General features: G+C 44.4%; 1 protein-coding gene across 1 annotated transcript in view; it reads right to left on the bottom strand.

Moving 5' to 3' along the window:
- ADAMTS12 (ADAM metallopeptidase with thrombospondin type 1 motif 12) overlaps positions 1-23,420 on the bottom strand; it is a 123,482-nt gene that overhangs the window by 61,813 nt on the left and 38,249 nt on the right. The gene's annotated exons all lie outside the window — the stretch shown is intronic.

Below are 23,420 nucleotides of genomic sequence, written 5' to 3'. Positions count from 1 at the left end.
CAAGATGAACACCTTCAAGCCTATTTCTGAGCTAAAATAGTGTTTTGTATAGGTTTTCTACCCTTTAGCATGCCTTTTCCAAGATATTTTTTTCTTCTATTTCTGCAAACCTTGCGAGTTCTCCCAAGCCTCATTTTCAGAAAAGTATCTGGGTTCCCCCCCCTTTTTTTCTAAACAAAGGATGGTGTACTTCATGGAGGGACTTATAATCAGTAGCATTAGTATTTTATGAACTTGCTTCCCATCAGAGGGGGAAAGTTTTGCATATGTGGAGACACATTATAGCCTACTGACAACTTTTTAAAAGCACAGGCTGTCTCCATTCAAAAAGGAGAAGTACTTTATTCAGAGAGCCTTTGTCCTCCGGTTGGAAGAAGGGGAGAATGAACTTTGTACTTGTTTCTTGGCAATTCAGCTAAAGTAACAAAATGTCTGAATTGGACAATAGGGGCTTGGGGTATCTTCAAATTAATTACACGAGGCTGAGTCCAAATCACAGCTGACTCCATGGCTGGTGTTTGAAGCTGAGTACACATGACATAAGCCACAATCTATAGGTATCCTCAGCTTCTTCAGAAATTCTGTTGGATGCTCTTTCTTTCCCTCAAACCAGCTTCCTTCTGATTTGAAAAAGGAAACCACAATCAAGCTGAGATGTCTACATTTCAGGCAACTGTTGCACATGCCACACACATGCCACTTTCGGTGACTTGGCATTTGGTGGTGGTGGGGACAAATCAAGTGGTGGGCATCAGGCGACATCTTGCCCATTGGTCTGTACAGCAATGTGAGAATAAGGGAGATGACCTCGCTTTGTTTCAAACCACTAATGTGAACATAGACACAGAATCACCTGTGAGACTGAGAGCAAAGCCGATTCTCCCAATTTCTGCTGCTCTTGGCCTACTGACATTTACTTTCTTATGCCCCATTAATCTCAGAACTGGGGCCTTGGAATCTTGTGACTTAATTTCCCTAAGGCAAAAGAATCAATGGAAGTTGTAGCCAGCATGCCTTGTTTTCAAAGCGACTTCTTGCTGACAGAGTCATCAGCAATGCCAAGAGGACAGGTCATGCTGTCATAGTAACTCATAAATAAATGCTTAATAATGAGCATCATTGACTGAGAAATGCAGGAGGTAAATAAACGGGCTTTTTGATTTTTTTTTTAAATAGAGTATGCAACAGTGTTTAACTTGTTGTTTTAATAATTAAACAACAACAACTGAGTGCTTTAAAATCACAGTAAACTCCATCTAGCATAATTTTGTTCTATTTACTTCTCTAAAATCCTTTGTAGGGAGGATGGCTATGTGCCCCACTTTACACAGGACTGTCCTCTATTTGGAAATGGTTTGAACTGTTCAATGTCCAATTTAACAATAAATAACCCTGGCAAGGAAAATCAGGGGCCTTTACAGTAACCCAACAACAGCATTTGGACAGGAAACTGAACTGGCACACAGCCCAACTTGTCACAGTCTTCCCCCCATTGTGGTGAAATGTATTCTATTTCTATATATACTATAGCAATCAATTTCTAAATTTGCATCTATACATATAAATTGGCATATTCAAGTTTCATGCAAATTGGAGTCCTATTTGGTCCTCTTTTCCTCTTGATGAATTTTATTTTGGAGGGGGGACAACACATAAGTGCCCACTGTATGTGAAGGGGTGAGGTTTAGTGACACCATAGCTGGCCAGCCAAAACCATCACAGGGTCTCAAGACTATGTGACATCAGAAGAACATCCGAAGAGCCTGCTGGATCAGGCCAAGGGTTCATCTAGTCCAGCATTTTGTTCTCACAGTCCCCGGATCTCTGCACATCCGTGACTCCCAGAAACTGGTATTCAGATGCATGCTGCCTCTGGTCATAGGGGAAGAACATAGCCATTGTAGCAGTTGATAGCCTTGCCCTCCATGAATCTGTCTAACTCTCTTTCCAAGCCATCCAAGATGGCGGCCTTCACTGCCTCCTGGGGGAGTTTAACAATGCATTGTATGGGAAAGTACTTCCTATTGTCTGTCCTGATTCTTCCAACATTCAGTTTGGATCAATGGCCACATAACTCTAAATTTATGAGAAAGGGAGAAAAACTTCTATTGCCTTTCTCCATACCACGCATAATTTTTTTATGCCTCTTTTTATGTATCCTCTTGCTCAAATCAAATCTTTATTGAGGTCATAGACCAGCATAAGGGGGGGAAAACTATGTTGAACTCTGAACTATATCAAATTCCTTCCACTGTTACCTTAGGTTACTGAGACTTACTCCCAATCAGGTAGGCGCAGGACTGAAATTTAAATATCATGAACAACTGCCACCAGCTTCTAAGAAGTTCTGTGTTCCTGGCAAAATTGTTTTAAAATTTTTTTGGTCCACGGTTGTCAAATCGTTTAGCCTGGAGCAGAGCCTCTGAAGCTCTTGGAAATACTGTATGTAGGAGGTACCCTGATGTCTACAGCCTTTGGCTTCAGGGCTGGGATCATTTGCCAAATGCTAAATGTTAAGCCCGGGGGGTGTTTTTAAGTCTGCTGAAAGCTTCTAGCACGCCAGACGGCCACCTCTTCCCCACATGACCACCCATTTGCCATATTTTGCAGCAGGGGTCACCGGGAGTTCTTTAGAATCCAAATCATTTCAACATATTGCCCAATGAGTCAGGGCTCTGAGATCAATTGTCTATAATGGTTTCCAACTGCCACATGGTTTCCCATACAGCACAGAGCTGAATTGAGACCGCGTGACCGGGGGCCAAATCTGAAAACACAAATTGCACATATCTCAGGGCTTATACAATACAGTGAGCTGTGCATGTGGTACCTATTGTATATCAGCATTGTAATTAAGCAGCCATCTGGTGATGAAGGGGAACTGCCATATTCCTTTAATAATGAAGTTGATTTTCAAAAATAAAAATAAGGGCACTTTAGTTTTATCTGCAAGGTGGCTGCTTTCAGGCCTGCGTGCGAGCGCTCTACCAAATTGGAGGGGGGCGGAATCATAGTTTTACGGCAGTGATTTCTACAGATCCCCCCCCCAAGCCTTTCCCCCTGGTTTCTCCCATTTAATAAATTAAGCTAAGTTAGTGTACTAAAGGGCTGCGGAACCTCAGGCCTAGGGCCTGAATGCAACCCTCTGCGCATCTCTGTTTGGCCCCTGGGACTGGTCTGTCTGGTCACTGCCCTCCCCAGCCCTGTAGCCTTCTTGAGTGATTTTGACTGCCTTTGCCATTGAACTCTGATGATGCTTCTTGCTTGCCCAGAGGGAGAACAGAAAGGGGAATACGATACCCTCCTCCAACATTTCTGATGAATGTTATTCCATAACAACAATAGTAATAATTTTATTATTAACCCTGCCCATCCGACTGGGTTGTCCCAGCCACTCTGGGCAGCTTGCAACATATATAAAAACATAACAAAACATTGAAAACAAAAAACTTCCCCACATACAGGGCTGCCTTCAGATGTCTTTCAAAGGTTGTATAGTTACTTATCTCCTTAGCTTGGAGGTCACATAACTCCATACCCTCCAAATATCTGCGGTGAAAATAGGGACACCCTAAGATAGATAGATAGATAGTTTATTACGGCCATAGGCCCATATTCAATACCAATATACATTGTACAACAAAGCAAATATGACAAAATTAATAAAATTAAAATACATATCTAAAATCATAACTTTCTAAATTCCATTAAAATAAGAGCAATACAGCACTTAAAATATCAGATTATCACTATAAATCAGTATTATATAAGCGAGATCAATAATCATAAAGTAATCCATTTTTCCTCTTATAAGCTAAGACTGTAATCAGAAACCTGGCAACAAAAAGGGACCTACTCGGATCAGAATCTTGCAGTAAATGTGTTAACTGTGTTTCCAAGGAGTCACCCGAGGTTTCCGATAATAAAGGGAACAAAAATCTGGTCCGAGAAACTGAATGCAGTGGGCAGCAAAATAGTATATGTTGTAAGGATTCAATAGATCTATTATCACATACACACACAGCTGAAATCTGAGCTTTGGAAAATCTATTGTTCATAACATTGGAAGGAAAGGCATTAAATCTTGCCTTAATAAAGGCGTATCTGTGGACCACTACAGACAAGGAGGTCAGATAAGATGGTATCTGCTGGGAAGGCACTATGCCAAGATTTAGTGGTGAGCAAGTGCCACTACCCAGAATGGTGTTTTGTTGGAGGTCAATCTCCTCAAGTTTTTGAATGAGGGTTCTTTTAGCCGTGGCTAGGTCCAGTTTTAATAGTTCTGGTGGGGACAATCCATAGGTCACTACTTTAGAATGGATCTCTCTTGCCCATGGGCTGGGAAAATCATCCCTCCAAAGACATTGAATCAGGTACAGATTCGGGAGCCTATGCCATAAGGACAACCAATAGCAAAGGCTGCGCCTCCAAAGAGTATTTTCTAAAGATGTAGTTTTTAATTCTAAGCGAATAGCCGCATTGCTAACGCACTGAGGGAGTTTTAACAGCCGTCTTAGGAATTGGTTTTGAATTACCTCCAATGGCATCAAATTTACTGCGGTCCCCCATAAAGGGACAGCATATGCCAGTGTCGCGATCACTTTGGCTTTAAATACCTTCAGGGCGGATGGCACATGAAGAGCCCCATCGGAAAAGAAAAAGCGCAAGAGCGCAAAAGAAAGGACTTTAGCCTTATTTGAAATATATGCAATATGCGCCTTCCAACCCAGATTGTATTGGAGAAAAACTCCCAAATATTGAAATTTATAAACCTGTTCAATAGGTTTTCCATCTAATTGCCACTTATAGGATTTTCGACTTTTTGAGAAGATTAGTACTTTTGATTTAGATTGATTTATAGTAAGGGAATTGGTTTTACAGTATGAAACAAATATTTTAAGTGCTCTCCTGAGGCCAATTCTTGAAAATGACAAAATTACTGCATCATCAGCATAGAGTAGTAATGGGCATCGATAGTTTGCAAGACGGGGGGCATGAATGGTTGTCTCAGATTCAGCCAATGGTATCCTCATGTCACTAATAAATAAATTGAAAAGAAAAGGAGCTAGGATACAACCTTGACGGACTCCTCTGTTGATGGGCACAGAGTTTGTGAGATTGCCGGCTGGGGTTATTCTCACCCTAGCAGCCGACCCCTCATGCAGCTGAATTATTAGCCACAGAAGTCGTCTGTCAATTCCCCATCGAACCAACTTTTCCCAGAGTAACCTTCTGGGGATGCTGTCAAATGCAGCCTTAAGGTCGATAAAAGCCGCACAGAGTTGGCCTTGGTTTGAAGAAGAGTATTTTCGGGCTAGATGGTGCAAAACTAAAACATGGTCCGTTGTTGACTGGTTCGGTCTGAATCCTGCTTGCTCAGGGCCTATCAGTTTCTTTTCTTCAGCCCATTGGGTAAGTCTACTCAACAGAAAACGTGTGTATATCTTTCCAATTATTGACAATAGGCTAATATTCCTGTAATTCTCCGGATCATCTGGGGAGCCTTTTTTATATATCGGAATTATTATAGCATCCTTCCATATTTTTGGTACCCTTCCAGTTGCATTAATGGCATCGAAGGTGACAGCCAAGATTTTTGCCCACCAGTCAGAATGTAGTTTTATGGCTTCCGCCGGAACCAAATCTGGCCCGGGGGCTTTGCCAATTTTAAGTTTAGAAATTAGATCCAAGATTTCGTCAGGATCAATAGGGGACCAGATGGGGAGATGCTCAAATACATCATCAAGAGCGTTGGTATTGGGTTCTGTTGACGCAAAGTATTTCCTAAGGAAGGATTCCCAGACTGGGGCAGGAATAATTGTTAGGGGGTACCTCTTTGATCTTCTATTAACCAATTGCCAAAATTGCCGTGAACTACGTGAGCTAGAGGCGACTATGAGTGCCTGCCAGCGATTTTGTTGCCACTCTTGTTTAGCCATTCTCTGAGCTTCCTTATATGCTATTTTTGCTTGTTGGTAATTTCTAGGTAATACTAAAGCACCAGAGGATTTATATTCTTTGTAAATGGCACAAAGATGCTGTCTAGCTTGTTTGCAATGTAAGTTAAACCAGGGGGCACCAGTCTTAAAATGGGCCCAATTTACCTGAATAGCTGGTACTGTAAAAAAGGACATAAGATCTTCCGTAAGCAGAGAGAATGAATTAATAATTTGTTCATACCCATACAGATCTAAATCTAAAACAGCATGGGTTTGAACTATCTCTTGTTGGAAAAATTCCGTATATTTCTGGGCTTGACTTACAGACCATTTTGTTCCTCTCACTTGTTCTGCAGCATTTATTCCCATATATATGGGGTGCCTAGACTTGACTGGCTGCCAGTCTAGGGAAAGCTTGGCACTCAAGGGAAGATGGTCGCTCATTTGAACGTTTTCTACTTTAAAATAAGAAAAATTTGGGAATAAATCTCTGGAGACAATAAAATAATCAAGAACACTATTTGTATGTGTGCTCAAATGAGTAAAATCACCCGGAATATCCGGGGGACAGTTCCCGTTTAAAATGATTAAATTCATACGTAAAATCAGCTGATAAAGGAGGGTGCCCGCTTCATTGACCCTATTATCTTTCGATTTTCTTTGTACGTGGGGGGATAGGTCCAAGTTCTGGTGATCAGGGGGGACCCACCATTTGGCCTTGCCTAACGCTTCCCAGTTTGCAGCTGTGCGAGCATTGAAATCACCTCCCAAGACTGACGAGGTATTCGGATACTTAGTATAGCAGAAAGCTAGATGTTCTTCAAGTGCTTCCCATTTGGAGTGGAGGTCCGCTGCTTGCCCCCCAGGGGGGAAATAAACATTTGTTACCAGTAATTCAAATTTCCCTCCTGAAATCAAGCCTGTGATCGCGTAAGGAGGGAGTGATTTCACAAGTGTAAGTTTTGCTTGCAATTTGAGGGAAATGGCTATCGCCAAACCTCCTCTGGGGCGTCCACCTTTAAGAGAGGGACAAGCTGGAAGTAAAATAATATCATATCCGTTTATATCAATCACCTCCTCTTCCCAAGTTTCTTGTAAAAGAATTACTTGGAATAAGTTAACAAATTTTAAGAAGTCTGGATCAAGTTTCTTCCCCCTCCATCCCGCAATATTCCAGCATAGAAATGACATCAGAGGGTGACTAGGTTGGTCGTTAGGTAGTCAAATCGAGTGGGAATGGGATTCTGAGTTCGGGGGAGTTTCAGCTTCAAAAAATTCAGTTATTTTTCTTTGAGAAGGTGGCAATCGTGTTATACATCCCAATCGTTTAGATTTACTGGGATGGTTTGACTGTAAAATCAAGCCACTCGTCTCACTAGAGGCAGGTTTTAGGCCTAAAATAGTCGGCTCTTCAGAGCCAGATGGTAGAATTAGAGGGGTATTACTTAGGGAGAGAGAAATTAAGTCAACAGAAGTAGTGCCACTAGTTGGATTTTCATTAATTGTTTGAGTAATTTTGTTAATACGACCCGTTGGGGCTGAGAATAAAATAGGGTCGTCTCTCATTTGTTGAGCTGGTTCTGTTACCAGTTCGATGATATCTATGGATGTATTCAGCTTGCTCACGTTGGAAGAGAGTGGGTTAATAAAGTTGCAAGTAAGCGCACTCATATAGGGCACTTTGTATGGAGAGCCCAATTCGGCCTCATTAAGTTCTCTCATTTTATCCCAGGCAGATGTTGTGGCCATATTTGCCTCAGAGGGGTGTTGCGTGGTGCATGAGTCTGGTGGAGAGGTTTTCGCCTCCAGATTATGGAAGAGTGGGTTCATCTCAGCAGCAACCTGTTGGCTGGAAGGGGTGGGTGCCTTCCCAACCCACAAGTCCAGCTCTTGGTGGTATAAGAATGGGGCAGAATCTGAAACACAGTCCGGCATGTTTTGTTTAGGTAGTCTCAGCTGTTCCTTCATCACTTTTGTCAGGCAAAGGCGGAGAGTGTCCATTTTATGGAGTATTTCTTTCTGAGCTTCTTGTGGGAGAGCACTATAAGAATGAAGTAAGTTATTTTCAAAGCTGTCAAGGACGATTCCCTGATTCACCGCATACGTGGCCCCAAGGGAGTCCAACTTTTGAGGGTCCTCGGCTACCAGACCAGTAGGGTGATTAAGGATGTCATCCACAGAGTTTATATCAATTAGAACATGTTGGTCAATCTTATGTTGGAGAGTTTTTGGCAAAATTACAGTATGGGGAATAAGTGGAATTGGGGGTGCTTCATTTTTAAAGTACCTTGAGATTCTTACGCCACTTGTCTTCAGGTGTTCTCTACATTTGTACACCAGTTTTGCCAGTCTCCCGTCATAAAATGAGACCACCGCTCTGGCAAGGAATCCGTCGAAGTATAGATATTCCACTTGGGCCAAGTCAGCAGGGTTATTAAGGATACCTGGCATATAGAGCTCTAGAAAGTTCAATAGATGGGCTTTACGCTCTTCTTGTGACAGGAGTCCTGGGGGTTTAGGATAATTTGATAGAACGAGCTTGTTTCGGTACAGCACCAGATTCCAGTTATTATTTGTCAGATTCCTCTTCTTAGAGGGATTGGTTTTATCTGCAGATAAAACGTGAGACCATGGATCTTGAATCAAAAGGTCTTGCTTGGAGTTAGGTGTTGGGGTAGGCGTTAGGGGTTCCAAGCGTTCCAATGCAGCATCAGGGCAGGGGTTTATAGAAAGTTCTTGCTTAGAAGGCTTCCTGGCAGGAAGTTTTTTGGTGTTCCCACTGATCCCGGTTATTGGGGAACTCTTGAGGAGTTTAAAGAGCTTTTTAAAATCCATTTTTTTGTAACGCACTGCCTTGAAATTTTTAACATTTTTGCTCTTTTTTGCACTTATGGGCCTCCTTTTCAAGGCGATAGCCCTGCTGGATCTCTTTACATTCCTTGATGATCTATTTTTGCAGGTGGTAGGAGGGAAGTTGTTGTTACTTTCCAATTCTGCAGTCACTCCGCCAGGTTCCCTGCAGAGGATTTTACAAGTGTCCATCATCATAGTGAGGATTTTTGTACAGGTGCCCAGGTAGGATTTTATATGTTCAATATCCTCAGTTAAAAGCACAAGCCATTTGATAATGGATAAATCCTCACCATTTGTCTCAGGGGATTGGAAGCAAGAATCTTTTGATGTTTTAGAGTTTCCCGAAGACAGCTCTGCAATTTGTTTTAACATCAGTTCCTCCACTTCTCGGTCTTGGGATGGTTCAGGAGAAGCTAGGGGTTTAAGTCTCTGTTTCGGGAGTACTTCGGTGTCTGTACCAGTTATATTTGAATTTATTTTGAGCTTTATCGGCCCATTGTTGTGGCATTCCTCCGCACAATCCTCTCTCTGCACTGCCGGCCCTTCGTTGTGGTTGGCAGAGGACTCGGTGCAGAGGGGAGAAGTTTCAATTTTCTGCTGATTCTCGATCAGCTCCACTTTGCCCCTATTCTTATAGGGCCGAGTGATTTTTGTTTGTGCTTCCTTTAGAGTAGCTCTTTTAGAGAGAGGTCTTATATCACTCCGAGGAAGGCCTGAGGTTTTACAGCCACTCCGGGTCGTCACCATTATTTATTTGGTAAAAATCAGGTTGGTAAAAATCTCGCTTCAGTTCATTTGCTTGGTTAGTAGAATGGTGGAGCAGGGAGTAAATGCAGGGAGATAACGATAAGAGCAGTCACAACTTGAAAGGTTTCTTCTTTTAAAAAAAACGCTGAGGCCCAGACGCTCCCCCAAGTGAAGGTCAGGAAGACTTTAAACAACTCCCTGCTGTACTTTAATTCCTTAAAACCTATGACTAAAACTTAAAACTTAAAACTGAGCTAAATTAAGTAGATAAGAATAAAACAAAAATAAAATATAAACACGGTATAAAACAGTAAAAAACTTAAAAACAAACCAGTAAAATACGGAGGTCAGAAGGGAGGATGTTGATACTCCGCCATCTTAGATCCTACCGATCGGGACACCCTAAGGAAATAGGGACATTCCAAGATCAAAACAGAAACAGGGACGGCTTCTGTAAAGCTAGGCTTGTCCCTGGAAAATACAGACACTGCACTGTGTGTAGGAACTAGCCTACTATAGAAAGGTAAGAGGGCAGCACCGCGTCAGCTGCCGTTTGTTAAAGGTAGTTTTTGTAGTTTCTTAACACTGCTGAGTGTTGTTTGTTGTTGTTTAGTCATTTAGTTGTGTCCGACTCTTCATGACCCCATGGACCAGAGCACGCCAGGCACTCCTGTCTTCCACTGCCTCCCGCAGTTTGGTCAAACTCATGTTGGTAGCTTCGAGAACGCTGTCCAACGATCTCATCCTCTGTTGTCCCTTTCTCCTTGTGCCCTCAATCTTTCCCAAGATCAGGGTCTTTTCCAGGGAGTCTTCTCTTCTCAGGAGGTGGCCAAAGTATTGGAGTCTAAGCTTCAGGATCTGTCCTTCCAGTGAGCACTCAGGGCTGATTTCCTTCAGAATGGATACCGTAGGTTTGATCTTCTTGCAGTCCATGGGACTCTCAAGAGTCTCCTCCAGCACCATAATTCAAAAGCATCAATTCTTCGGCGATCAGCCTTCTTTATGGTCCAGCTCTCACTTCCATACATCACTACTGGGAAAACCATAGCTTTAACTATACAGACCTTTGTCAAAACAAAATAAAAAAATTCATTCCAGCAGCACCTTAGAAACCAACTAAGTTTGTCATTGGTATGAGCTTTTGTGTGCATGCACACTTCTTCAGATACACACAAAAGCTCATACCAAGGACAAACTTAGTTGGTCTCTAAGGTGCTGCTGGAAGGAATTTTTTTATTTTGTTTTGACTACGTCAGACCAATACAGCTACCTACCTGTAACTATACAGCTCTTTGTCGGCAAGGTGATGTCTCTGCTTTTTAAGATGCTGTCTAGGTTTGTCATTGCTTTTCTCCCAAGAAGCAGGCGTCTTTTAATTTTGTGGCTGCTGTCACCATCTGCAGTGATCATGGAACCCAAAAAAGTAAAATCTGTCACTGCCTCCATTTCTTCCCCTTCTATTTGCCAGGAGGTGATGGGACCAGTGACCATGATCTTAGTTTTTTTGATGTTGAGCTTCAGACCATATTTTGCGCTCTCCTCTTTAACCCTCATTTAAAGGTTCTTTGATTCCTCCTCACTTTCTTCCATCAAGGTTGTGTCATCAGCATATCTGAGGTTGTTGATATTCCTTCCGGCAATCTTAATTCCAGCTTGGGATTCATTCAGCCTTGTCGTACTCCTTTCCCAATTTTGAACCAATCAATTATTCCATATCCAGTTCTAAGGAGAAGAACATATACCAGGATTCTTTGGTGGTAGCCCTGACTCTTAAAGTGGTATAAGAGTGCTTTCAAATTTATGATGCTGAAGTGACCAGATGTATCGGCAGGCTTATGAGAACCCCCAAATTATGCAACGGTATGTATAAACAAACAAACAAATGGAGGAAGACAAAGGGGTCAGAGATTACTGACTGGCTATTCGTATTTTTTTGGGGGGGGGAGGACACAGCAAAGCAGGGGAAGGAAGGGATGGAGAGGTTGGGATCCTGCCCGCACAGCAACATTTGGTGCCTTTCCTACTTGTCCCAGTGTAATCACAATGTGCGTGAATTTCTCTCTGTAGCCTGACAAAATTGATGAGGCTTCACATAGCTTGTAGTCCACTTCCTAAAATGCTTCCATGGCTCCAAATCTGGGCTTTAAAACAAAGAAGCACACACACATACAAAACTGCAGCACTGCCATGTAGACACATCGCCGACAAAAGGCATTTGGGAAAGAAAACTCTTGAATCGTTGAGCAGCCTAGACTAGGAAACTTTATAAGTGAACAGGGCATAGCTGTATTCAAGGCAGCCTCAGAGAGTGTGCAACCATCTCCTCTTAAAGCTGAAACCTTATTCTGGAAACCAGTTTGGAAGAGAAAACCAGTGGGCAGAATTGCCCCTGTCTTGGGATATAACACCATGTGTGCAACATATGGAATGAAGCTGAATCACTGGACTTTGGTGCAGAGATAACAACAGATGGGAGAGAGCGGCCACTGGCTCGTTCCCCCCCCCTTTTGGAACAGGATTCCGGAATGACTGCCTCTCCAGCTGCCGCAGAAAAGAAGCCCTTTTTGCAATGTACTCATCTACAAAAGCAATCCCTGCAGCTCTATGGATAACTTCATTAGTTTCCCTCTTCCTTCATTTCTGCAGGAGTTTACAGTTGCCCATGTGTAAGGGGGGGGGGTCCCATTGCTCTGGCTTCTGCTAGTGTGCAACACCTTAGTTGAATCTGGCCCAATATTTTTAGTATCATAGTAGCAGAAGCACATTCATAGAATCATAGAATCGTAGAGTTGGAAGAGACCACAAGGGCCATCCAGTCCAACCCCCTGCCGAGCAGGAAACACCATCAAAGCATTCTTGACATATGCCTGTCAAGCCTCTGCTTAAAGACCTCCAAAGAAGGAGACTCCACCACACTCCTTGGTAGCAAATTCCACTGCCGAACAGCTCTTACTGTCAGGAAGTTCTTTCTAATGTTTAGGTGGAATCTTCTTTCTTGTAGTTTGAATCCATTGCTCCGTGTCCGCTTCTCTGGAGCAGCAGAAAACAACCTTTCTCCCTCCTCTATATGACATCCTTTTATATATTTGAACATGGCTATCATATCACCCCTTAACCTTCTCTTCTCCAGGCTAAGCATACCCAGCTCCCTAAGCCATTCCTCATAAGGCATTGTTTCCAGGCCTTTGACCATTTTGGTTGCCCTCTTCTGGACACGTTCCAGCTTGTCAGTATCCTTCTTGAACTGTGGTGCCCAGAACTGGACACAGTACTCCAAGTGAGGTCTGACCAGAGCAGAATACAGTGGTACTATTCCATTTCATTCCTGCAATCAGGTGGTTCTGTAAGGGAGTTTAAAATGGAAAACGGTGCTTGCTCAGGCATTTATGATACACACAAACACACACGGTTTAGCAAACCGCTTATCTTTTGCTTTAATATATCAGGAACATAGGCACAGCTGTAAAGCGAATGGCCAGCGAGCAAGGTAAGATTGGAAGAACATATTGAAGGCAAAACACCACAAAGTTGAATATATATTTCATGCAGAGGGGGCATTTGGCATGCTGTTCTTACAGTGGCTAACTACATGTCTATGGAAAGCCCCAAAGCAGAACCTAAGAACAACAGAACTCATGATTCTCAGCAACTGGCATTCAGAGACATACTGTATTGCCTCCAGTAAAGTAATGTATTCTGCGTTATCTTTTAGGGAAGCAAAATGGTTATTTAACTAGCTTCGGCATTCCCCTCCTCCTGTGTTACTATGCAAACCATTCTGCAGAGTTCCTTTATATAAGCCAGCATGATGTGATATAATAATGATGATTAGTACGATCACTTACAAGCTGCCCTTCAGTATGATAGTTCTAGGGTGCTGTACAATCAATTGTACAATTATTATAAAAAGCTTTTTTTAAAAAAAAGATAAAAGTACAGAAACAGCAGCTATAAACCTAACGAAATCCAGCAGAGTGATACCATGAAACCAAAATAAGTTCTAAAACCTGCCGAGAAATATCTGAGCCCATCTGAGGACATTGACAAGCTGGAATGTGTGCAGAGGAGGACAACCAAAATGATCAAAGGGTCTGGAAACCAAGCCTTATGAGGAACGGTTGAGGGAGGTGGGTATGTTTAGCCTGGAAAAGAGGACACTGAGAGGAGATATCTCAAGGGTTGTCTCATGGAAGATGGAGCAAGCTTGTTTTCTCCTACTCCAGAGGCTAGGACCTGAACCAATGGATTCAGGAAAAACTTTCTGTCAGTAAGAGCTGTTAAACAATGGAATGGGCTCCCTCAGGAGGTTCTCCTTGCTTGGAGGTTTTTAAGCAGAGGTTGGATGGCCATCTGTCATGGATGCTTGAGATTGCATTGGTTGGACTACAAGACTTTGGGGTCCCTTCCAACTCTCTGATTCTCTGAAAGCACTCTTATACCACATTAAGAGTCATAGGTAAAGGTAAAGGGACCCCTGACCATTAGGTCCAGTCGTGGACAACTCTGGGGTGGCGGCGCTCATCTCGCTTTACTGGCAGAGGGAGCCGGCATACAGCTTCTGGGTCATGTGGCCAGCATGACTAAGCCACTTCTGGTAAACCAGAGCAGCACATGGAAACACCGTTTACCTTCCCGCTGGAGCGGTACCTATTTAACTACTTGCACTTTGATGTGCTTTCAAACTGCTAGGTTGGCAGGAGGAGGGACCGAGCAACGGGAGCTCACCCCGTCGCGGGGATTCGAACCGCCAATCTTCTGATTGGCAAGCCCTAGGCTCTGTGGTTTAGACCACAGCGCCACCCACGTCCCTTATTAAGAGTCACGGCTTCCCCCAAAGAATGTTGGGAACTGACGTTTGTTAAGGGTGCTGACGTCACAAATCCACAGTTCCCAGCACCTTGAACATACTACAATTCCCAGCATTATCCAGGGTGGTTACAGTGGTATAAGAGTGGTTTGGATGCATGGTGTGGATGTGACAAGAGTTTGTGGCAAATCTTTCACTCACTGCAACAGGAATAACAAGCAGTGTCTGTCACATCTTGCTGTCTTAAGTGTGTGTGCTTTGCAAAACCAACAACACACACCACAGAACGCTATCTTATGCAGAGACTTTTCTTTTGCCATTTTTCTCACTTTCAAACAGTAAGGGAGAAATGATCGGGAAAGATAATGCTTGCAAGGAAGAATAATTAAAGTCGTTTCAACATTGTTCCAGCGAAAGCTGAAATTGTATAGGGAGCTCATATGCTTATTGCAACAATTTTCATGAAGATGACAGAGCTTGTGCACAGCTAATCAAACTTGTAATCTTGCAAAGAAAACAGCAATGATGAGAATGCATCCCAAATCCTGGCACTTCTAATTTCCAACATGCTATCATCTTCTTAATTTCAAGGAACATATTGCTTTCTTCTGTGACAATGATGGTGGTGATGACTGAATATTGAGAACTGTACACTCATTAATTTCCCAGAGACCTGCAATCAAGTTCCTTTTTAACAACTCACACAACACCTTCTCCCACTGCCTAGAGTGGGGGTGGGGAACCTTTGGGTTCCTTAGCTAGTTGCAGACATGATTTGGATAAGATTGAACACGTGCAGAGGGAACAGCATCCTGGTAGCAGACTCTGCTTATACAATGTGTTTCTATGCCTGAAACAAACCCTTACACATACCAGACATTCAAATAAGAGATCACCACATCCCACACATCCATGCTACCTGAAAAAGTCAGCATTGCATGCCCACTGAGCATGCCCAGTCTTCGCTGGTTTTGGGGTCGACCATGCCTAGCACCTTTTTCTTAAAAAAATTTGGACTCCTGGCTTACTCCTGAACAAATTCTCTTGGTTCATCCTTTATCCCTGGCTTGTTCCTCGCTCCTGCCTTGGCCCTTTGTGTGCTCGACTGCTGACTTGTCCCCCCAGCTTCTGGTTCTCCGTCCCTGGCTCACTTCAGTGTGCGGGCCAATCGCTCAACCCCAATGCTGCTCTGAGCCCAGAAGCTCCTGCAGAAGCACATGGGATGACCTCTCCAAACAATGTGCTCCAGTTATCAGAAAGTTAAGAATTATGGATGTTGATGTATTGACACGCTAGGGCAGGAGGGGGAACCTATTTCAGCCTGAGGGCCAGGTTCCCTTCCAGGCAACCTTCCAGGGGCCAGATGCCAAAGTGGGTGGCATTCTGCCTGATAGTCACCGCCATGCCCCTTCTAAGATTATACAATAACCTTATCATTATACAATCATGTGATAATAAGGGATAATTGTACAATTTATGGTCATCTGCATGTGCTTCCTTTCAGAAAGAGCTACAAATATATGGGCAAATATATTCTTTTGGAGTGACTAAGTTGGGTTTTCCATGAAGCTCCCATGACATTCCATCGTACATAACAGAACCTTCACACCATTCGCTTGAGATGTAAATGTGTTTCAGTTTTCCGACCTGCTCAGCTTTGGCTAAGCATGTTTTCCCTTTCATGCTGATGGAGCAACTCTAAGACAGTGGAGACAGGGACCCTGCAGGGAATCTGCTGCAGAAACAGTCAAAGGTCTTTCACACCAGATCACTACATCACTGGTTGTAGAGCTCTGGGACTTGACCCCATTCTTGTTGAGTGAAAAGGTTTCTGCAAACATTCCTGAGAATTTGGACTGGGGTGAAGATATGCAGTTACTGATCCTCCTTACAGATGATGACCATCTCTTTTCCTTCCAAGTGAGAATCGGCAGACCACTTTTCCATTTTTAATATTTATCTTGGCAAGAGATTTTTTTTTAAAAAAAAAGAAGGAAGTGTAGCCCGACTACAGTGAGTGACAAAAACCTCCATTTCCCCAGGCAATTAGGGCGAAACAGCTGGCCTTCGCTAATTTTGCCCATGACTAATTCAGAAGGAATTTGACCCAAATGAGCTGGGGAGTCTTAACTAAGGGAGGGTGGAAATGATTTGAAAAAAAGAATTGCGTGTCCTGTCTGCTGCGGATTTGGCCCAGTGCCAATTTCAGGACAACTAGGATGAGGGGGGGGTGTTATTAGATCACGTACAAAGAGGAAAATAACAAGAAAGTATTTCATAAATCAGAGGCAGGATTTGGCAGTGGGTCCTCTGAGCCCCCTAGGCCTAGGATGGTAGGGTGTGTGGACTGCTGTCCTCATTTGTGAGAGGGTGTGAGGTATCTGCACTACAAATTTAAATCTGTTTCAAACCTGGTTTAAGATATGTGGTGGTGTATTAGCTAAGCATATGAGCCCAACCCAGAGCTCCTCTCCACAGACTTTGGTTCCTTCAAGGCCTGGGAGAGGAGCGCCCCCTCAAAAATCTGCGCCCGGTCCCACGGCCCCCCTGCCCCCCACCCCCATGCTACGCCCCAAGATTTGCCTTTCCATTAGAATTCCAAACCACCATCCAGAGCAGTGTAACCATTTAAACTGCTAACACGGAACAGGAAGATCTATTAAAGAGGAGGATTGTGGCTTGATTGTTTCCCCCATTCTCTGACAGCCCTCTTTGCTTATTTCTCACAATTACACTTGACAGCAGATGACATCATTGCTCTTGCTGGGGGGGGCAGTGGGGGTATCCTAGAGCTGCACTCCTTCTCTACTGTGCCACTTTGTCTTTTGAGATTGAGTGTAATGATCTCTGGCAGGCAAGCAAGCCTCAATAATAATTAACGACTCTCCGGCAATTTTATGTACAGTGGTACCTCTGGTTACGAACTTAATTCGTCCCGGAGGTCCGTTCTTAACCTGACACTATTCTTAACCTCAGGTACCTGTTATGTACTAAGCTTGGATCCTAGAACAATAGGCAAGTAGGATCCTAGAATGCAACAACTGATTGGCTTACAGGAGAAGACCAATCAGGCTCCAGGAAGAAGTTAATCAGCCTATTAGGCTGGTAGGATCGTAGAATGCAACAACTGATTGGCCTGCAGGAAAAGACCAATCAGGCCCCAGGAGGGAAGCAGAATCAGCCAATCAGATGGGACTCATTGTGTAAATAATGTATATAAAAGCCTGAGGTTTTTTTTGGGGGGGGGCATTTCATTCACTGTTTTACAAGCTGCAATAAAGAGCATGAAGTCACTACAGGACTCCAAGTATATTTCAGTACCACTTTAGCTAACGGGGCCTCCTGCTGCTGCCGCGCTGCTAGAGCGCATTTTCTGTTCTCATCCTGAGGTAAAGTTCTTAACCTGAGGTACTCATTCTGGGTTAGCGTAGTCTGTAACCCGAGGTGTTTGTAACCCAAGGTGTTTGTAACCCAAGGTACCACTGTATGTTTATTTACAGAAAGACACATCCAGAGCCTGGCTTCTTACCTGCTCGCATTTATGTTTGTTGGTCTGTCTGAAGTTTCGCCTTTCCCACAGCAGGAAGGATGCCAGACTCCTGCCTTTCCCTTGTTGGTGTTGACCTTTAAAGCCCTAAATGGCCTCAGTCCAGTATACCTGAAGGAGCGTCTCCACCCCATCAGTCTGCCCGGACACTGAGCTCCAGCACCGAGGGCCTTCTGGCAGTTCCCTCGCTACGAGAAGCCAAGTTACAGGGAACCAGGCAGAGGGCCTTCTCAGTAGTGGCACCCACCCTGTGGAATGCCCTCCCACTAGAGGTCAAAGAGAAAAACAATTACCAGACCTTTAGAAGGCATCTCAAGGCAGCCCTGTTTAGGGAAGCTTTTAATGTTTGATGGATTTCTGTATTTTAGTGTTTTGTTGGAAGCCACCCAGAGTGGCTGGGGGAACCCGGCCAGATGGGCGGGGTATAAATAAATTATTATTATTATTATTATTATTATTATTATTATTATTATTATTATTATTATCCTTCTGCTGCCTTCTGATTTTAGCCAAACACCTAGAACAGGGACTGAGAACCTGACATCCCCCCTCATCCCCACTGACAGACTCAGACCTCTGCTTATCTGCTGGTTGCCTAGCAATGCTCTGGCTGCCTTCCAACTCCTCCTCTTCTTGAGAGCTAATAGAGTCTTCCCCGGGAAGGGGGGGGGGTCGAGCTGCCATCTCTCAATTCTGTCAGCCAGTTTACATCTGCAGAGTTGGACCCTTGCTCACTTACTTCAATCTCTAACTCATCCCCTGCGCTCTGGGAGGCCACGTTCCTGACATTGAGGTGCTCAAGACAGAGGAAGGAAGCAGGGAGGAAAAGGTCAGGCGATCCTACCTGGACCCTGAGATCATCTCAGACATCCCTACTCCATCAATGGGGTACACCCTTGGAAAGCTAAGCACTTTCAGAACTGTGTAAATGGATAGGGCATGAACCACTCAAGTGTGAACACAGTGCCTGAATGCAGATTAAGAGCTATCTCCTGCCTTGACTGACCAGTAGACTGCTGAGCCATTAAGTGGGGATCATGGGGTCTGTGCACTCCAAGCCTTCCCTCTCCCCAAGATACCAGGAGATTTGAATTTCAAGGTTGAGCAACCTACTGTATACTGAGTGAAGAGACAAGAGAGGACTGTGCAGGAGCAGAGGGTGAGAATAGAGGCAATTTTTAACCTGCAAGTGATGCCGGTGAATTTTCTGCCTTTGAATTCATTTGTGTAATAGACCTCCCTGACAGATAATCTGGGACATTTAAGAGCCCCGAGATTAACAAGTTTCATTGTCCAGTTTTGCACATCCCCATCATTAACAGAAACGAACAAACCACAAAGATAACTTCTGTTGGCTTCCAGCTCTATACTTGAACTCTCCATTCACTTCCCCATTAAAAAAGAAATTGCATAATGGTTATAGACACCATAATACGGAATGAACCAGGAAACCCAGAATTTTGACACTTTGCCTGACCTAAGCACTCGGCAAAGGGCATGTTGTTGCTCTTCCTACATTGTGTAGGCGTAGTAGTAATTTTTGTAGACAACTCATGTTTGATGAAGGGTAGGTTTGGACCACCTGAATATGAATCAGCCCACTTAACACATGAAGAATGCTTCTCGATGATAATAAGTTCTTTTCTAATAGTTTGTGTCATTTTTGCACACAAGGGTGACTGGAGCGTTGTGATTTTCCCTTCTTCAATGATAGAATGCCTGCATTTGAATAAATGACCTCAACTACAGGAGCATAATATCCTAACGGCACAGACAATATCTAGTGTGTTGAACTGTGCATACCACTCTTCTACTTTACCCAGCCACGTTTTTAAGGTTGTGGCTGAATTTTGTGCTATGAATTCAAGCATAGTAGTATGGACGGGGGGGGGGGCAGAAAACAGAAGAGCCTCTAGCTAAACTATTCCACAAATATTCCGGAACTGAGTTCTAAACTCTCCAAAAACCACCACACCATGGATGGTGCCACAGATGACTGGATAGACAACAGGAATGCTCCTGCCATCCTTATTATGGGAAGCAAGTGGGATGCCTCTTCAGTAGCGTCTTAAAGTCATCGGGCGCCCTGATGCAGATCCCTCGGGCGCCCCCCCTCTTTTTTTAAAAAAGAGGAAAGCTCTGCTGCAGAGCGGAACAGGGTCCTAGTGCCCCTGCTCTGCTCGTTTACCTCTCTCCTCCGATCGGCGCAGCTGATGGGCGTCCAGGAGGAGGGAAAGGGAGGCTGCCACGCAGCTCCCCCACTTGCTGGGGTGCCCCTCAGCGCCCTGGCGCCCTGCGCCACTAGGGCCAATGGGCGAGCTGCCCCTGTGCCTCTTCGATCCTTCTGCTCTGTCTTCCTTTGATAGAGTGTCAGAGGGTGGCCACATAGAATCTGGTTTAAAGATACAGGGGTCACCAAACTTTTTGGGCCCATGGGTGTACTTGGAATTATATTATTTAATTACTCTTGATTTGTTGTACTTATCTCATGGAAACTTAGAGAGCTGGAATCAAGTAGGATCATCAGGTAGGAATATGCAGCAATATGCAACTGTCCCTTACGGGGAACAAACCTGCAACCTTGACGTTGTCAGCATCACACTCTAACCAACTGAGCTATCTCAGCTTTTTCTCCCAAGAGTTCAAGGTGGCATTTATGGCTCCCTTCAGGGACGATTTCTGGTGCAGGAGGGAAAGGCTGGTACACACACTCTACATTCACACACCCATTGTGGTCTCAGTCTGGCTCACTCTCTGGGGAGAGAGAGAGAGAGAGAGAGCTGTGTGGAGCACACATTTAACACAATTCAATATTTCTTAATCAGTAGGCATATTTGTGCCACTTGGGCATTTAGCTTTCAAGTAACTGACTCAATTTCTCATATCATTTTCATGAGCAGGGAGGAAAGGAAACCACAGTCTAGCACAGGGGTCCCCAGACTTACCGGCGTTTGGGCCGGTTCCCACTGCGCTGATCGCGCGGCGGGCCGGAGGACGGGGGAGCGCGCGCCTGTGCGGGCCGGCGGGCGGGGGAGTACTGGCACGGCGGCGCGCTTCCAGGGTGGAAAGAGCGCCAAAAATCAGTTGTGCGCATGCGTATGGGCCTCCCCCGACCCGGAAGTGCACCAGAAATGACCTCTTCCGGGTCGGGAGAGGCCCATACGCATGCACACAAAGGATTTTCGGCGCTTTTTTCACGACCCGGAAGAGCGCTGCCGCGCTGCGCGCCGTAAGAGCGGGCGGCGGGCGGCGGGGGTCATCGCGGGCCGGATTGGCAGGCCAATTGGGCCGCATCCGGCCCCCGGGCTGTAGTTTGGGGACCCCTGGTCTAGCATATTCTAATGAAGTTGCACAAGTTTTGATAAATACAGGGCCGTCTCAAGCAGGTCGGGCGCCCTGGTGCCATGGCGCGGAGATCGCTCCCCCCCCTGCCCTGGTGGGTGGGTGCAGCGCGCAGCATGGCTTCCACGCGGCTTTGCCGTGCAGCGCCCCCCTGCCGCCCCGGCGCCCTGCCGCCCCACGCCACTGAGACTACCCCTAGAGCCGGGCCTGGATAAATATATATATATATAATAATAATTTAGGTAACTTTTTGTGAATCTCATTTCCTATGCTTTAGCAATTCTGAAAACGTCCATTCAAAGCAGGCCCCAGTAACCATGAAAACTAGATAATTATCTCAGTAAGATGAACTTTTCAGAATGTGAGCAAAAGGACACCAAAAGTCAGTGGCTCATGAGCTGCTGAGCCCATTCTGCGCGGAAAAACCTGGTGTTTCAGACATTGCTTTATGCATGCTTGTTATTGCTTATCGCCAGTTATTTTAGAAAAAGAAAAAGAAAGAATATCCTGTCATGCACGATCATCTCCTGTTTTTCCTTTAGCTTGCATACAGACCTACCCCTTTCTTAAAGCATTTCCAGGGAGAGGATTTGGGGGCACACCAGGCATGCTAATTCAGCATGTTCGGAATACCCTGAATTTTAATTCAGAATGTCTGGAACCCCACAGCAAGTGATTACGATTCTGTTGATATTTATCCAGAGCATAAATGGCATGGCCCACAATGGTGTCATGCAGGGTTGGGGAACCTTTTTGGGACTGCTGACAGCCATTACTACAGTAGAAAACATTGTTGGGGAGGGGGCAGAACCACATACAAGATACAATCACACAGCACCCCCTTGAAATATGCACAGAGACACAATCCCGGACACAGAAAGCTTATTTCCTATGGAGACGGAGGCAGATATTTAATTTTCAGTAACTCCAAGTGTGTGTCACAAAGTGCCGTAGAGTTTATAAAGCAACAACAACTCTGAAATACCCTTTACTTGTTCAGATTGTGCAGAAGCGGGGAGGGAGGACTCAGTAACCTTGCAAAAAAACAGACAGACAGACAGACAGACAGAAAACAGAAGCTCAATATGTACCTCAACTGCAAGTGACTATCCAAAATCCTCAAACTTCAAATTGTGATAGCATCCTGAAAATGGTATATATACAACTGCAAGATGCATCGGAGCTTTTTGATCCTCTTACAAAGGTAAGAGCTTCCTGTATTTATTTCTCATTTATATCCCACCTTTATTCCAAGGAGCTCGAGATGGTGTACTGTACTGTACTTGTTACAGGTAGGTAGCCGTGTTGGTCTGAGTCGAAGCAAAATAGAAAAAAATTCCTTCAGTAGCACCTTAAAGACCAACTAAGTTTTATTTTGGTATGAGCTTTCGTGTGCATGCACACTTCTTCAGATACACTAGTCATACCAAAATAAAAAGTTAGTTGGTCTTTAAGGTGCTACTGAAGGAATTTTTTTATATTGTACTGTACTTGGTTTTCCTTCTTCCCATTTGATCCTCACAACAACCTTGTGAGGTAGGTCAGGCTGAGAAACAGTGGCTGGCCTAAGGTCACCTAAGCTTTACAGGGCATCAAAGCCCTTCTCCTTCTGCTGTTCCCCACCAAGGAGCTCATGGGAAGGAGGGGGCCCTGAGGGCCAATCTAACTGTAGTCCTGTTTGGCCTATAATCCAGGGGTTCTGCATGCTTTGAAGTGCAGGAGCATATTGTGACAGCTCCCGTAGCCAAGCCCTATACATGCACACCAAAGAGCAGCAGTAGGTAGCTTAATACCCAGTTTATTAGGATCAGTGTGACTGCAGTCCTGTGCATAGTTTCTTGGGAGTAAACTCCATTCAACTCAAGAGCCCTTACTTCTGACACAACAGGATCAACTTGTAGAAAATACTGAGCTTTAATGAAAGATCTTCAGCCAGTTAAAAAGCAACCTTTCCCTTTGAATTAGAAATGTGAACATCTTTGCAATGAAGTGTTTTCATTTAAAGGGCTGGTGTGAAGTGGGAACCTCATCAAAGAAAAGGAAAGAAGTATCTAGCCTTGCATAATTCCCTCCCCCACATTCTCTGACTTTTCATATGCCAATTAACAGAGTCAGAGAATGTGGGGGGAAATTATGCAAGGAAGCACAAAAGCCTTACTAGCACCTCACTCACTTCCCAGGGACT

This window comes from Zootoca vivipara, chromosome 10, assembly GCF_965207765.1.
Source record: "Zootoca vivipara chromosome 10, rZooViv2.hap1.1, whole genome shotgun sequence".
In the NCBI taxonomy this organism is placed as follows: Eukaryota; Metazoa; Chordata; class Lepidosauria; order Squamata; family Lacertidae; genus Zootoca; species Zootoca vivipara.
This window is presented reverse-complemented; position numbering and strand designations above follow the sequence as displayed.